The sequence below is a fragment of the Anomaloglossus baeobatrachus genome, chromosome 6 (assembly GCF_048569485.1).
Source record: "Anomaloglossus baeobatrachus isolate aAnoBae1 chromosome 6, aAnoBae1.hap1, whole genome shotgun sequence".
In the NCBI taxonomy this organism is placed as follows: domain Eukaryota; kingdom Metazoa; phylum Chordata; class Amphibia; order Anura; family Aromobatidae; genus Anomaloglossus; species Anomaloglossus baeobatrachus.
The window spans coordinates 527,066,093-527,079,317 of NC_134358.1; positions in this window are offsets into that span (position 1 = coordinate 527,066,093).

A 13,225-nucleotide genomic window follows, 5' to 3' on the forward strand; every position below is an offset into this window, starting at 1 on the left:
TGGATTCTGTTCTCTCACATTGGCTTTATTTTTGAAAGGTGCTATGTTGGAAAGGCAACTCCATTTACGAATAGAGGCCATTTTTTACTTAAAAATGTTGTCTGTTAAAAAAAAAAAGTTTATCTCCTATCTATAGGATAGGGTAGAACAGTGATAGATGGGGTCTGAGTGCCAATGGAACAACTGTGCATCCGCCCTTCCGCCACATGTCCGCCGCCCCGGCCACATCGCAGTACAGAAGACATGGCCGCACGCAATTCACTGTGCGAGGCCATATGTGTTATCATGACATTATGCAGCAGGCCCTCTACAACAGCTGGGAGAGCAGCCCAGGGGGCAATTGCGCCCTTGCCTCCCGGCCCAGTCCACCCCTGTGCCACCCCATTCATTTTCTATGGGGCTGCTGCCGGCAAAGGACGAGTACTGCGCTTGGCAGCCCCACAGGGGATAAATATAGCAGGGTTAAGGATGCACACTGCCACATCATTTAGGAGTTCTACAAATCTGATTGTGTGAAGCAAAAGGGCAAAACAATTTAAGGAAAGAGCGTGCCAAGCATTAGTCAGGATCCCTCAATTAAGGCTGTTGTCTTAAGCCTGCTTTACACAAGATGACCGATTGTGCGATAGCACGATCGATCGTACCCGCCCCCGTCGTTTTTGCGTCACGAGCAATTAGTTGCCCGTGGCGCACAAACTCGTTTAACCACCGTCACATATACTTACCTTCCGGACGACCTCGCTGTGGGCGACGAACAACGTCACACGGCAGCCGGCCAATAAAAGCGGAGGGGCGGAGATGAGCGGGATGTAAACATCCCGCCCACCTCCTTCCTTCCATTAAGCCGTCGGGTGCCGCGGGAGGCAGGTAAAGCTGCTGTTCATCATTCCCGTGGTGTCACACGGAGCAACGTGTGATGCCACGGAAACGATAAACAACCGGCGCCATTTTAATTAAACAATTTTTTAAAACTGAGCGACGAGTACACGACTCACGATTTGTGACCGATACTGCGTCGCTAGGAGGTGTTACACGAGACGACGTCGTGTACGATGCCGGATGTGCGTCACGAAAACCGTGACCCCGACGATGCATCGCACGATCAGTCGTCTCGTGTAAAGCCCGCTTTAGAATAGACATATATTATCTATTCTCAGGATAGGTGACAGATATCTCATTATGGAGGGATGACCACAATCACAAGAAGGCTCCCGTTCTGCATTACTACATGACTGTAGTGAGGAGGAGTTTTATGAACGTATTTTCTGCAATCAAAGTGCCAATCTGAAAAGTGAAGGTATGATTGTAATCACCATCCTAATTTCAGCATGGCACTGCCTTTAGTTTATATGGTAAAATCCTGGTGCTTGGTTCCCTTAAAGGTCCAGAAATTGGTGCATTCCTTGACGTGTGCAGCGGGGCACGCATTTATGGGTTGGGTCTTCTGTGTAAATTCCTCCTAGCTTGCCCCTTTTCTTTATTTACATTTTACCCTGAACTGCCATTGCCACTGTTGGCAGTGCATGTGTGACGCCCTGGCGCCGCCAGGTGGTCACAGAAGGTACTACACCCCACATAACACCTTCCCACACCGGGTCCCATTAGTCACTAAATCCTAGCCACCCCCCTCAGGGTAAGAAGGACACACCAGTGGGCAGGACCAGGTGGATTGGGAGCGCCCACCTAGGGGTCTTGAGGATCCAGGGGCAGGAACAAGTTAGTCAAGTCGGAGTCTAAGTCAAATCTAGATGAAGTTTGGAGTTTGAAGTTGGAGGTCAAGGCTGAACCTAGTGGAGGGTAGCCAGGGTAGTGGCCCTGGTCTACTGGCTAGGTGACAGACAGTGGACTGTGTCCAAAGGCGACGGGAATACGGTCGCGGGAGATACAGAGTGGACCGGAATAGGGTTGTAGCCCGCCGGTACCGACAGCGGAGATCCGGTCCGGAACCGTGCACAGGCGGATGTACCTGGACCCTAGTTAGAAGACGGTTGCAAGCCCCTTCTCTAATCCACCAGGCCGGGAGCAGGTTTCAAGCCTAGCTCCAGAAGTTTAGCCCAGATAGAGCAAAACAGCAGCCCACCGCGGGGGATAGGGTATCCGCAAACACCCACTGAAATCTCAAGGGTCAATTTTCTCTGGCACGTCTCCCAACCAAAATACACCGGGAGCGGACTTCCCCGTTCCATACGGAGTTGTCCAGATGTGAGAAAAAGTACAAAGTGCCGGAGGAAGGGACAACGGTACACCAGCCGGGTGTGGGACCCGAGTACACCCGGACGCGGCAGCCGGCCACTGACATCTTGGTTTACCAAGAGACTTGTGTGCAGTTATTCAATAGTGAGTACACCAACATTCCCCAGTCCGGCCCAGCACACCACTTCTGGCCCACATCACTCCCTGTGTTATGGACACTGAGCCCCAGGGCATCCATCCCTACCCGCGGAGGGGTTAACATCCAGCTGCCATCCCATCACCCCCGGGTGTCTTCCAACAGCAGCAGTGGTATTCCACATTATCACACACTGTAGGTGGCATCACGAAGTATCTACAACAATCCCCGTACATATATGTCCCCTTTTATTTGAAGTGTCCGCGCGACCCCCGGGTCCGGAGACCCCTCATGCCACTGCAGATCCGGATCCGAGCAGCCCGACTGCTGACGTGGGGGCGGCACACCTCCACATTGCAAGAGTAATGATGTCTTCATTAAAATGGTGCCAGAGTCAACGCATGTGTGTACCACAATCTTTGGCACCATTTTATTGAAGACACTGTGGAGAAGACTGTGAGCAGCATCGGCGCATGCACAGATTAAATTTTCTTTTATTCATCTGTGCATGTGCCGATGCTGCTCATAGTCCTTTCCACAGTGTCTTCAATGAAATGGCGCTGGAGATCGTGGTATGCGCATGCGCTGACTCCAGTGTCATTTTAATGAAGAGCTCATTATTCTAGCAATGTGTATGTGCCGCCAACAGTGGCAATGGCGGCACAGCGCAAAATTTTATAAAGAAAATGGGCAAGCCAGGAGAACGTCAGAGCAGGAACTTACACTAGAGGACCTCATTCATCACAGTAGTGTCAGTTCATTCAATATCTTTCACATTGATATAAACAGTCAAGCTCATCTATGGGTGCCACGAGGAAAAAATCTTGGACATACACTAATATAGAGCAAGTGTGTGCACCATTCTCAGTACCTAATTTACTAAACAAAAATTAGCTTGTTGCAAATATATTCCTCGCTCCCTCTTGCTCTATAGTATCCGAGGCGAGAGTATCGGACGCAACAGTATTGGACGCGGAAAACTGATGATCCTCGGCTCAGGATCTGCTGCGAAAGTGAGTCGAGCATCATTATGCTGTGCTCCGATTCTGTGATCGGATCACAGGTGCGAAAAAGAGGTAGAGATTAATCTCTTCATCCTTTCCATCGTGTGTCTGTGCATATATCGCATCCGAGTGAAGCCAATGTTTCACAAGCGCCCATAGACTTGTATAGGTGCGTGTGATGCATGCTGCATGCTGCGATTCTTTTCTTATGCTGAATCGGCATGAGAAAAAAATCGTAGATGGGCACTGCCTCATTGTTTAACACTGGTGCGAGTACAATCCAATTGTTAAATGCAAGTGGGAACGAGGCCTTACACTGATAAATATATAATCTAATAGGATAAAGAGGCTTTGGAGGCGAGCCAGAGGAGCAGAGAAATGCTTCTTAAAAGGCTTTTATTGTAAAGTAGCCGAGATGTCTCCTGTGATATTAAGGGATTGCGTTCAGGGAAATATAAGATCTCTGTCTAAGCAAGTATGGATGATATGGTCAGAGGGGTGTGCAGGCTGAGGTTTGCACACCCCACATCAGTGGTAAACACATGGGCAACTATGAAAGGATCTTACCATCAACACACTTCTCCAATGGGGTACTCTTAAAACTAGCTTCATTTATTTATGTTATCCTCACGGGTGCGAGTGGACCCACTGGACCAAAATACCGGCTCAGCCTGAGAGGCGTAACTAAGCCACTACCTTGTCTTCAATAGACCCTCTGATGGTGAGGATAGGTACCCGTAGGTGCTACTCAGGGAGACTCTGTATTTGCTGCTGACCCCAGAGGTAAGGAATGGAGGTACGGACAAAAGTGCAGACATTTGCAGCCAGGATGGCTGATACAGACTGGACGGCAAATATAGGGTACGATAGGTACAGCAGGTATGGATGAAAGGTTCAGCGGGTACGGCAAGTACAGCGGGTACGACTGGTACAGATTGGTGCAGGAGATACAGCAGGTTCTAGGACACAGATGCGTGTTAGTAAACACAGCTAAAGATACAGCACACTGGAATGGGACATGACAACTAGCAACGCATCTCTAGGAATAGGCCACGTTGCCCAGGCACCTCCCATAGGGGGAGGATGCCTTAAGAAACTAGTACTTCTGGGTTAGTGCCCGCTGGCCTTTTAAGAGAAGAAGCGCGTGCACTCCCAGGGGACCTACATGGCATACGGTAGCCTTGGAAGCCAGTGGCAGGAGCCAGAACAGATGCCTCTGCTGAGTGGTTGAGAGGGTGAGTTCGCTGGCATCCCTGCCTGGAGAAGGAAGCGGGGATGCCCATGGCATTACAATTTACAGGGATTCCAACATGGAGGTATATTACTTAAAAGAGTTGTTCACCTTTTAGGGACATTTTCATTTTTTAGTTAAATGCAAGTATTCAGTACTAAAATAAAAATAAATATATTGCAATTGGATTTCCTTAAACATTTGCACTGTTTGGCTTTTAGCGGCTCTTTGTGTTCCTTCAAATTCAACTTCAGTGTGGTCTATGGTCATAAATCAGCTGAGTGGAGCTCAGAAGAAGGTAGATAAGAGTTACAAACTCCGTCTGAACTTCATAGCTAGCTGACTGACAGATTCACAGGTAAATCAGTTTGTAGCCAGAGGCTATAAAAGGCAAACAGAGCAAAATTGTTAATGAAACCCAATTGCAAAATGATGGTCCTGCAAAAATTATGTTTCTTTTTAGCCCCAGATATAAATATAAGCATTTAAGCAAGAAAAAAATGGCCTTAAAGGTGTACAACATCTTTAACAATATTTCAAAACTTGAAGCACATATTACCATTCCATGGTCCATGGTGTGCCTGGGTTGACACCACCACCATTCCTCTGCAACATATTGTTGCAGCTCTCTTTCCACGTTTTTGTGGAGGCCCAAGATCAAACCTATTGTTTCCTGATGGTCTCACTCAACCACCATTTCTCGACAGTCCAGCTAGACTCCTTGTCCACCTGTCACTCAACCTCAGGGCAGTCGTCTCCTGGGTTCCGGTCTCCTCTAAGCCTTAGACCACCTATCTGGCTCTTCTCCTCAAAGCCACCACAGCCCATCTTTTGGTTGCTGGACTTTTACTCCTTTAGAGTAGTTCCTGGAATATATCTAACTTCTGTTTTCTCAGCATGGCAGACCTTATACACTGGAATCAGGTCAGTATTTTGCATCAAGGTTTATATAAGACACGACATAAGCCCATGACTTTCACAATGTGACTGTTGGATAACAAGGGATAGGGACCCCTATGTTGTCCCTTATGCTAGGGGCCCCTATGCTAGCCCTAACCTCAGGGTTACTCCTAATGATTAAAGATGCCTGAGTCCCATTCCTGGCCCTTCTCCTGACGAGACCTAATCTGATATGTGACGCCCTGGGCAAGCCAGGGGTCACAGGTCATAACACCACCACACCCTACACCCCAGTTAAGAACATCAAAGCTAACCCAAAATCCTTGTTGCCTTCCTCCAGAGGCTGATGTTCACACCAGGGGGTGGGCCAGGCGGTTGGCTCCGCCCACCGAGGAGTTCACAGCCCTGGAGGCGGGAGAAACCAGGCAGATTAGCTCAGGGAGAGCTTGAGTAAACAGCTAAGATGAGTTAAGGAAGTGAAAGTAGTGAAGTGAAGGAAGTAAAGTGGAAAAGGAGGAAAGTAAGAGCGGTGACAGTAAGAAAGCCTGAAGTGGGTCCAGCTGTGTGCAGGACAGAGTCAGCAAGGTCAGCAACGGCGGTGATTGTCCGGAGGGGTGACCGTTTGGAAGTTCCTGGAAGGACCGCGGACGGGTGGTGGCCCGGCGGTCTGGAGCAGTGTACAAAGGACAGTCAGCACCAGGGCAGGGGCCTCTCGGACCCCGGCAAGGCTAGGAGTCGCCTTAATTTGCCAAATCCGTCAGTGAAGGGGACGTAGATCCCCCAACAACCAAGTCCTGATTGAAGGCAACAGCCCAACCATTACAGTAGAGACACCGCCACCGCCAGGGCACCAGTTTCTAAGGGCCAGCGCCTGCGGGCAAAGAGTAGAGCTCCTCCGGTCCAGCTTGAAGCCGGGGAGCGGGTTACCGGTGGGAACCCATCGAGACCATCAACAACATCAGGTGCAGGAAAAGGGACATCACCGTCACCTACTGGGGAAAGCAAGTGCAGCCGTCCGTGGGAACCGTCTTTCTAGCCGTGTGTTTTACCGAGAACTGTGTCAACGTCTCAGGCTGAGTGAGTACCACAGTGCCGCAAGGCACAGCGCTGCCCCCGCGTCCCTGTGCCCACCAGGCCCTGCATCTCCCACCTCATCACTGGGCCCCGGGATCACCAACCCCTACCCACGGAGGGGCAACACAACAGCCTGCTGCTTTACACCATCACTCCCGGGATCCCCACACCGAGCAGCGGTGGTGCTAACAAATCACCACAACCGTGGGTGGCGTCACGGACAATAGACAATATCCCCACAACCCAATCCCCTTTCACTCACGGGCGAGGAGCGCCGCTCGAGAACCCCCGGGATCCGGCCCACCGCTCGAGCCACCACTGAGCAGCAGCAGCCGGACCCGAGCAGAGGGGTGAGCGCAGTGCTGACACCCTCCTCCCCGCCCGCGACAGATACCCCCCACAAGGAAAGGAGTGTGGTTTTACCCATGGCTAAACATAGACAAGGGAAAACCAAAACTTTGATTCACTACACACACACACACAGGATTAGACAATAAGGGAGTCAAGAGGAAAACAAGAGAAGGAAGATAGCTAAAAAAGACAACACATTTAAACTCCAGAACCGCACAAAGCAATAAGCACTACTTCCACCAGATAGTATGGAAGACTACACCTCACCAGACCAACTAAAATAAGCTATAGCGGGCATAGGTGGAAGGATTCAGAGAGTATAAATAGGAGAAGAGCAGGTGGGACTAGCAGAGATTTAGGCGGGCTTTGCACACTACGACATCGCAGGTGCAATGTCGGTGGGGTCAAATCGAAAGTGATGCACTTCCGGCGTCACAGTCGATATCGTAATGTGCAAATCCTTTTTGATACGATTAACGAGCGCAAAAGCGTCGTTATCGTACCATCGGTGTGGGGTCTGACATTTCCATAATGCCGGTGCAGCGACAGGTACGATGTTGTTCCTCGTTCCTGCGGCCGCACACATCGCTGTGTATGAAGCCGCAGGAGCGAGGAACTTCTCCTACCTGCGTCCCGGCTGCAATGCGGAAGGACGAAGGTGGGCGAGATGTTTACATCCTGTTCATCTCCGCCCCTCCGCTGCTATTGGCCGCCTGCCGTGTGACGTCGCTGTGACGCCGCACGACCCGCTCCCTTAGGAAGGAGGCGGGTCGCCGGCCAGAGCGACGTCGCGGGGCAGGTGAGTGCATGTGAAGCTGGCGTAGCGATAATGTTCGCTACGCCAGCAATCACAAGATATTGCTGCTGCGACGGGGGCGGGGACTATTGCGCTCGACATCGCAGCATCGGCTTGCGATGTCGCAGCGTGCAAAGTACCCCTAACTCTTGCTAACCTGCCTATGCATCAGCCTACAGCAGGTTGACGAAGTGTATTGAACTCAGACACCAGAATTTCTCAGGCAGAGTGTCAGAATCTATAATCTAAACAGAACTTGACGCTACCATGACCATTGGCAAAGTTTGTGAAAATCTCCATTGACAATGATACACAGGGAAAGGATAAAGAGCTGTCCCATAAATTTACAATTGAGAGGGAATGTGTACCCTCTCTGTGCAGCAGGAAGAGATATTGGGCCTGTTAGATCCAATTTAAGGTGGGATCCTAAGGATCTTATCAAAAAATGTAAACATGTTTTGTTGCTAGGATTGGGCTATAGGGGCACATGCTCTTCTTCTCTTGCTTGATGCACTGGATCTTCTATACAGCCTCATTTATAATTTTGCAATGTATGTATTTGACATCTGCACCATCAAAAAAAAATCTGTGTAATAGAAGTTCTTAAAATTTCAAACCTTTCTTAACTTCAGTATTGAAAGATAAATGTTTTATTCATATACACAGAAATAAAAAGGTATAATCAACAGGATTGCCAACTTGACTTTTTACCTTTTATAAATCATTAAGATTTCAAGTGATACATGTCTACAGGCCATAATTCTGCTATGACGGGATGAGCTGCGTGCACACTAAACTGTATAATGAAATGTTAATTACAGTCACAATACTCTGTATACATTTCTTCAGTTTTTAAAAAAAATCATGGACGCCTCACATTTATTTTACGGACAAGGCAAAAAGTGCCCCATTTTTATGGACGGTCCTAGAATTTCTGGATAGTTGGTAACCCTGAAGATCACACAGTGCTCATAAATCAGAAGCTGGCCAGTAGAGGTCCTCATTATCAGTACACACCGAGACCTACTCATAGAACTCCGGATTACAAATTAATTTTTTTCATATAAGGCGACTGGTTTGGAGATTTGTTTTACATAAGGTTCCTAGACAAAAGAAAACATTAGGTTAGATTCTGTCTTTTTCTTTTGTTGTTGTTGTTGTTGTTTTTTTTTTTCTGTTTTAGTTGTTGTTTTTAGCCATATTCTTGTTGGCACCAAATTGTTCTTTACATATGTATTGGCTTGTTTATTTTTTTTCATGTTCTCAAATGTTGTTTTGTTTTGTTTTGGGGTTTGCTTTCTTCAAAATGGTTATGACTGAAGAAAGAGCCGGCCAGGAAACTGCAGAGAGAGGGGGCTGCACAGAGCGTTGCTGGAAAGGTGAGTTGAAAATGTTTTTTATTTTATATGTCCGTTTTTTTCTGGTACATGTTTCACAGATCACACCATAGTGTGGTCCGTGGGACATCAGTGATGCCAGAAAAAAATGGACATGTCTCCGTGAGGCAATCAAGGACACGCGGGTACGCCGCATTTTCTATAAATTGAACGTCCGGTTGTTCATTGTTCCCGAGGCAGCACACATCGCTCCGTCTGACACCCCGGGAACGATGAACACAGCTTACCTGCGTCCCATCGGCAATGCGGAAGGAAGGAGGTTGGCGGGATGTTTACGTCCCATTCATCTCCACCCCTCCGCTTCTATTGGCCGGCCGCTGTGTGTCGTCGCTGTGACGCCGAACGTCCCTCCCCCTTCAGGAAGTGGATGTTCTCCGCCCACAGCGAGGTCGTTTGGAAGGTAAGTACGTGTGACGGGGGGTTACGACTTTGTGTGACACGGGCAACAAATTGCCCGTGCCGCACAAACGGTGCGATCGCACGAGATATCGATGCATGTAAAGCAGCCTTTAGGCATCACTGATGTCCCACGGACCACACTATGGTGTGATCTGTGAAACACGTACCAGAAAAACATGGACATTGAAAATAATAAATATTTTCAACTCCCCTTTCCAGCGACGCTCTGTGCAGCCCCCGCTCTCTGCAGCTTCATGGCCGGCTCATGCATATCCATGAATGCAGCCAGAGCCGACCGAGAAGTAGCTGCAGAGAGCGGTGGGCGGATGCTGCAGAGCCGAGGAGTTCAGCACCATGGAGTGCAGGAACGGGACAGGTGAGTAATGTCCATGTGCAATCACGGAGTACTGATCACGTATCATGGATTGCACATAGACAACCACCGTGTGCTGTGAATGACGGCACATCGAGGGACAACGGCATTTTTTACACATCAGTAAAGAACGTCTGTGTTTTTTACTGACGTGTGAAACAGGCCTTAGTGAATAAGTTTATGCAGGGCTGTTAAAGAGGGATTCTGATCATACGGGTAAGAATGCTGCTGTGTTGGAGGGCAGAGGGGAATTATCAAGTTTGCTTTAGGCCTGAAACACACATCCGTGAAACACGTGCGTGTTTGGTCCGTTTCCGTGTATACTGGAGACACGGCCAAACGTGCACCAATGTTATTGTATGATAAAAGCTCCACGTGCGTTTTTAATGCATGTCCGTTTGTCTGTGTCCGTGATCCATACCTGTGTGCGTTTTGCACGGCAGCATGTCCGTTTTCTGCACGCAACACGCAGCACGGACCCAATGAAAGTCAATGGGTCTGTGCGCACGTCCGAGTGACACGGACGCATCTCTGTTTGCTGCCTGTACGTTTTGTGCTTTTTTCATGTGATGTCGGTCTTTTTTCTTTTTCTGTTTCGTTCTCTCCCTCAGTCCGTCGGTCGGTCTCTATGTCTGTCGGTCGGTCTCTCTGTCTTATCTGTCCCTCTCGCTGTCTGTTGGTCAGTTCCCCCCATCTCTCATACTCACCGTTCCCCGATCTCCGGCGCGGCTCTGCACGGCTGTTATAAAAACTCCGGCGGCTTTTACTATTTTGAAAAAGCCGGCCGCCCATTAATCAATCTCGTATTCCCTGCTTTACCCGCCCACCGGCGCCTGTGATTGGTTGCAGTCACACACGCTCACCACGCTGAGTGACAGCTGTGTCACTGCACCCAATCACAGCAGCCGGTGGGCGTGTCTATACTGTGCAGTAAAATAAATAAATAATTAAAAAAAACGGCGTGCGGTTCCCCCCCATTTTAATACCAGCCAGATAAAGCCATACGACTGAAGGCTGGTATTCTCAGGATGGGGAGCTCCACGTTATGGGGAGCCCCCCAGCCTAACAATATCAGTCAGCAGCCGCCCAAATCTTCCCGATTTGCCCTGGTGCATTGGCAAATCGGGGTAATAAGGAGTTATTGGCAGCCCATAGCTGCCAATAAGTCCTAGATTAATCATGTCAGGCGTCTCCCCGAGATTCCTTTCATGATTAATCTGTAAGTTACAGTTAAAAAACACACACACACCAGAAAAAATAATTTATTAGAAATAAAAAACACTAACAAAGTCCCTCATCACCAGGTGACAGGAGCAGCAGAATACACCGCCAATGAGGTGAGTAGCGCGATCAGCTGCTGTCAGTCAGGTAACCCGCGGCCATCGCTGGATCCAGCGGTGGCCGCGGGTAACCTCAGTGACAGCAGCTGATCGCGATACTCACCTCATTTGCTGCGTGGAGCTGACAGGAGCGGCGGTGTATTCTGCTGCTCCTGTCACCTGCATGCAGCAGAGCTGGAAGCGACGCTGGAGGTCCGTGGATTACGCCGGACATGGAGGGCTTTGTCGGGGTTAATAAATTGGTGATGAGGGACTTTTACTGCACAGTATAGACACGTCCACCGGCTGCTGTGATTGGGTGCAGTGACACAGCGGTCACTCAGCGTGGTGGGCGTGTCTCACTGCAACCAATGACAGGCGCCGGTGGGGGGAGAAAGCAGGGAATACGAGATTGTTTAATGAGCGGCCGGCTTTTTCAAATTAGAAAAAGCCGCCGGAGCAGTGTGAACGCCGTGCAGCGCCGGTGATCGCGGATCGGTGAGTATGAGAGAAGGGGGAACACTTCAGTCACTCGGGGGATTAGCGGTCACCGGTGAATCCTTCACAGGTGACCACTAATCAGTACATGGCACACAGACAGAGCCACGGCATGACAATGAAGTCCACCCGAGTTCATTCTCATCCCGCTACTCTGTCTTCCAACATGTAGTAACGACATTTTGCATCACACACGTACATTTCACACGGACAACACACACACGTCAGTTATTTCACTCACGCACACACGGACATTCCACACGCACATACGGTTAGCATACGGGATACACACGCTGGCCACACATACCATAAAAACGGACCTAAAAAACGGAAAATGAACCCGAAAAACGGCCCGTATCACACGTGCGTGGTTTTAACGGATGTGTGTTGGAGCCCTTAAGAGGTTAGAATTGGGGGTGAATGTCCTCTAAAGCCATTTCTTTAGCAAGTTATTCTTTTATTAGTTAAATATATATATATATATATATATATATATATATATATATATATATATATATATATATATATATTTGGCATCACCTTAATTGTAATTACTCATAGAACAAGGTCACCAGGTTATTTTTACTACAAAACCCAAAATACTATGGTGGAATTGCGTTTTTTTGTGTTTTTTTGTTTTTTTTTAAATTCTGCCCCATTTTGATTTCTCTACCAATTTTTAATACACTGTATGTGAAAATGAATGATGTCATCCAAAAATACACATCTCTCAAAGTAATAATCCCTTCTATGGTGATACTGTTGGAAAACTAAAACGTTATGGCTCTTGGAAGAAGAAAAGAAAAAACAAAAGTGAAAAGAAATTAAAATCTGCGTCTCCAAAAATTATTGTGGTGGTCAGAGGCCAGAGATTTTGAGGGGATAGCGGCTGTACGGAGTTGGGATTTAGACACATTCTACATCTGCACCAATAGAACTTTGTAATTTACCGTAGTTTTGGTTGTTTTTTTACTCCTAATTTTTGCTATCTACAAGTACAGTTGCACGTGTTTCCTGTTGTTTTTTTTGTTCCCACAAGTGAATGATGGAAAAATATTCAAGAAAAATCCCCTCAGCCTCTTCTAATGCAGTTTGACAAAAGCGTAGTAGGGTCATCAGGGGGCCCTGCAAGTTCAGGAGATGTTTGGTTATAGGAAGAAGTAATGCAAACACATTTTTGTAAAAGGAGAAGGACTTGGGTAACTCCTTATGTTACAGTAGGCGGCAGTTACATTTTTAGCCCTGAAGCAGAAGTTGATTTTCTACATTATATATGTGATTAGTTACATTTTTGGGAAGGAGATGAGGCTATATCTGTTACATAGTTAGATAGGTTGAAAAAGACCTAGGTCCATCTAGATCACCCTTCCTCCACCAATTCTACATTGTGTCCCTAAGTCATTTTTAACCGACAATGTTCTGTACTGAGGAAATCATCCAGCTCTGATATAAAAGCTGTTATAGTATCTGCCATTACTACCTCTTGTGGTCGGCATTCCACAGTCTGACTGCTCTAACTGTAAAGAACCCTTTCCTATTGAGCTGCCAGAATCG